Genomic DNA, 4,932 nt, shown 5'->3' with positions numbered 1-4,932 from the left:
ATTAGCATATCAAGAGTTAATAGCCCAGCCCAAGATCGTTATACCCCTGATGGGCATTAATGGGTTGGGCGACAAATCAATAGATAACATTTGCCTCCGCTGAATAAACAGTTTGTCGTTTAAATGCATGAAAATTTTTAAACAGTGTCATAGGAAAGCTAGAATTTTTATGGATGGTGAGAACTTACTTTGACCTCCTTTATGCTTGGTAAATTACGGTAGATTACAAGTGGTTAAATGTGTCATCATCATCATCATCATTATCATCATCATCGTCACCTAGATTACCACCACCACCATTATCATTCAAACTCTACATCCCACCAAAGAGATGGGGTGAGGAAGGAACGAGAAACAAAGCATCATGAAGCCCAAAGGTAATGGAACTCAAATGATGTGCTCCGTGAAATGGACGACACAATCTGTCATTCAGCCTCTTTAAATCCTGGCTCCAATTTGAAAACAAATACTATTTCACTTTTTTTGCTTATTTAATTTCTTATGGGTTTCATATAAATGCACCTGGGATGAAGTCATTTTGTTAGTCACTAATTAAAAAGGAGAGCACTTCTTGTCATGTCCATCTTCATGCTACTCCATCCATCAGTTATCTCTTGTCAACGCCTTAGCTTCACCCTTCATACCACGCTTTTGCACAAAGCATTTATTTTGTCATGCTTATCTACCATTTTCCTTGCCTACAGTACCTCCTTACATCTTAAATCACCCTCCCAAGCATATCCATTGTAGTGTATATATATATATATATATATATATATATATATATATATATATATATATATATATATATATATATATATATATATATATTATTATCATCATCATATTCAGTCTACGCCATCCTCATGTATTGCATAAGAGTTCCATTTTCACTGTTTGTAATTGTCTTCTCAAACTTGTGCTATGCCCACGGCTGACACTCACACGATATTGTGGGCACTAGCACACCTCATATAGTATCCCTACTTATTCCTAACACACCTCACGCATCACCTTTACTTATTTCTACCACATCTCACGCAGCACCCTTACCCATTCCTAACACTCCTCACGCAAAATCCTTACTCATTCCTAACACACCTCACGTAGCATTCTCAACACACCTTAAGCAGGATCTTTACTCATTCCTCTGTTTCTTATCAAGGCCTTCGTATCACAGACCACCTTTCTGCCTTGAGCCTCACTACTCTCCAATTCAGCTACTGCACCGAGGCAATTAAATTCGTTGATCCATTCGAGTCACCATCAACGCCTACACCACCCACTGACTAGGGTTCATATTTATATACATTCGTGGACTTAAGTTCTATATTATATTATTTCTTTAAAATTTCAACTTCATTCATACATCTACCAAACATTTCACAACCAATATTAATACACTAAAATGAAAAATACTCAAAATTAAACCTTTCCTGTTGCGTAAAATAGATTACCGTAGAAATTGGCTATGGTCCTTTATAACTGTGACCAACCCCGCCACCCATTGACCAGATCTCCGGGCCTGGTGTTGGGATGTGAGGGTAGTGCGTGTCGGCTGTTGGCACAGTGACAGGCCCAATTGCACGGGTGGGAGAGAGGCAGTGTTATAATAGTGTTATTGCTGTGCCGGTGACTGTTGTTTCTCTGTTATGTTCGTGGTGATGGTGCTATTGTTGAAACGATGCCACTGACGGAAGGGTATTGCCTCCACCACCACCACAACCATCACATGAAGTGTTCAATCTTGCCTCTTGCTTTGTCCTCCATCGCGATACCTGGATTTAATTAAGCCTTTACTACGGGAGTGTACTTTCTGAGCTGAATATAATCGGATGGATGTGGCAAGTATCATCATTATTATCATCATCATCATCATCATCATCATCATCATTATAACTCTTTCCCCACGACCATATGGAGTGTGTAGGATCATCAGAAGAAGCAGGGATGCAGTAAAGTAAACCTTTCACATTACAATAAAACATAAACTTCATCGTGACGAAAAATTTGATGGGAATCGTTTCTAAATCCTTCACTATGAGGAGCCTCTCCTGGGCGGAATAAAACGGTACCACAAAGGTTTTTCAATCTACCTTGGCAAAAAAAATCCATCTCTCCTTGAAATCTGAGATGTAACAATACAGTAGATTAATACTAGAATGTGCTAGTCACGAGGAAGTGCAATGAAAAGGATGTAGAGCTGTAGGTGTCTTTTGTTTCTGCCACAAATCTAGAAGGAATAAGCAGCAAAAAACTAAAATCTGGACCGTGTTAAAGGCATTATAGTACAGTGTGAATAGGATAGGGAACCGTAAAAGGGAATGGATGAATTGAGATTATTTCTATCACCTGCAGTAGCACAGGTTTTTCCTTTACTGAAAATGAATATCTGGAAATTGGTGAAATATATAAGGCAAGGATCCTTCCTCAGTGGGTTATAATCGTTTACAGAAAAATAACAATAAGAGAAGGCCTTTGCTCAGCCGTATGCAATCGCTTGGTGGTAACGAAAACCATTATCATCATGATAACCATCAATCATCATCATCATCATCATCATCATCATCACCTACTACCCTCTTAATGCTTTGGATGGATGGAATTTAGGGATAAGTACGAGAAGACACAAAAGTAGAATCACCAACGGGCATAACGCAGAAAAATCAACCTCGTAGACTCATAGAGAAAGGATCAATAGAAAATTTAGTCCTTGCGCCACGAAATTCCAACTTAGGAGGCTTAGGGTGAAAAGTCGTCTGAAGGTAGAAAAGATAAAAGCCAAAGAGAGTCCTTCATGAGCAGATTATGACAGTTTGAAGGTAGCGAGGATTACTGTCATAATCACATAATCATATTTTTCCCCACAACAGGCGAGAAGGGTAAGATGATTCAGTCTAATGTAGGACTATTAACACGGCATAATATTGTTACCTTACAGTTATCTCCTTTGCAATTAAAGGTATTATGAAAAATACTTGTAATCACTTGACTACGAGGTCTATGCTGTTGTGGTGATGGTGGTGGTGGTTGTGGTGGTGGTGGTTGTTGTGATGTAGTGGTTGTGATGATGGTTCCTGTTGTGATGTGGTGGTAGTGTTGGTGGTTGTAGCTGTGATGGTTTCGGTGGTGGTGAGTACCATGGACATGGTTTCCTTTGCTAATGTTTGTAGTTGAAATAATTAGTGTTGATGGTTGCTGTGTTGTTTCTTGATGTGGTGGTGGATGTTGTGGTGATGCTGTTTGAATGTTGTGGTTGGTGTGATGGTAACTGATATGGAGGTGGGTTTTTTATGCAACAATCCATGAGTATAGACTAGCCAGTCCGTTCCCTGCAGCCCAGGAGTCGTTGCTTCCATTGTGTAGCAACAGATGGCCTTTACTGGTCTCCAGGTGGTATGTGGTGGAGACCCTGGCGGTTGGCTGGTAATTATAATTACCAGCCAACCGCCAAAGTGTTTTTATGGCGTGTCACTGGGCTTACAGTAGAGCAGTTAAGTCTTTTTAATATTTGCCTGACGGAACTGGTCCACTCTCATAAGGTGGCATTAAAGCCAATGTTTTAAGGTAGTTATGAGGCAGGATTGAGTGGCCTTGTTTACGAGTCAAATTAACCATCCAGTCTGGCTACATTTGACCACCAGATGAGCTGAATAGACTCGACCATCGTTAAAAAATCACTGTAGTTACTAGTCAACCTTATGCCAGTTATAGTTCCCATGGAAGCACTAGGATTCGAACTTCGTTATCAGGAATACCAGTACAGTATTATGACCCGTCAGACACATCTCTTTGTGAGATGGTTGCTATGATGCTGAGTGTCTTAGTCATTGTTGTTGTGAATGTAGTTATTGTGGTGGTGGTGGTTGCTGTGGTACTTGTTATGGTGGATGGGTTTGAAATGGAGGTGGTAGTGGGAATAGTAGTTGCTGCTGTAGTGATTGTTGTAATAGTGTTTATTTTTGTGACGGTTTTGTTTGCTGCTGTGATTGCTGTTGTGATGGTGGATGCAGTGACATTATTTGGTTCTTGTGATTGTTACTAGGTCCCACCCCAGAGGTGCTCGGGTATGGGTATTATTTTCCCTCGATTTTTCTATTTGTCTGTCTGTCAGTTAACAACATTACGCGAAAACTACAAGTGCGATTTTGATTAAAATCACAGGGATGATGGGCTATGACTTTTTGATCACCTGGTTAAATTTTGGGCCAAACTGGGCCAAGGCCCCAAAATATGTAAAAAAAGAGAAGTAAAAAATCGTTTTTTCGCCATAACTCCTTTCATATTCGTCATATCGACATGAAACAAAAACCTAAAGGTGCGTCTTTCAAATCTGTATCTTATAACATGCCTTATTATATCAGGGGGGTCACCCCCAGTAAGAAGTAGGGGGATCAGTGTCTAGTGCGGGCATAAAATCGTCAGTTTTCACCTTATTAACTCCTAATTTGATATGTGACATCTTTGACTAGATTTTCCCGTTGTGTTTATGCATCAGCACTAATATGACTACCGGGGACGGGTTTGCTGTGCCTTGTCATTGCTTCCTGTTGTGGTGGTGGTGGTGGGTGAAGTAATATTGATTATGTGGTTGCTCTTGTGGTTGCGGTTGTGGTGGAGGTCAGAATAAAAGTAGTTCTGTAGTGATTATTGTTGTGGTTTAATATATTGTTAGTGCTCGTTGCCGTGGTAATAAGTCCAGCTTGTTATCTGGGTTTTCCCATGACTGTAGTTGTAATTATGTCTGATAATGATGTGATTACGACTGTATGATAAATGTCTACATTGTATCGGCTGACATAATGACTGATATTATTGCGGCTTCCATAACGGTAGAAACTTCTGGTCAGATTACTGCCTCTGTGAGTGTACCTGTGCTCTTATATAGCACTGAACAGTGTTGTAGGGTATTATGCTCATTTGCGTGTTTGG

This window comes from Coenobita brevimanus, chromosome 27, assembly GCF_032717465.1.
Source record: "Coenobita brevimanus isolate Jiangsu-jjx chromosome 27, ASM3271746v2, whole genome shotgun sequence".
Taxonomy (NCBI): Eukaryota; Metazoa; Arthropoda; class Malacostraca; order Decapoda; family Coenobitidae; genus Coenobita; species Coenobita brevimanus.
This window is presented reverse-complemented; position numbering follows the sequence as displayed.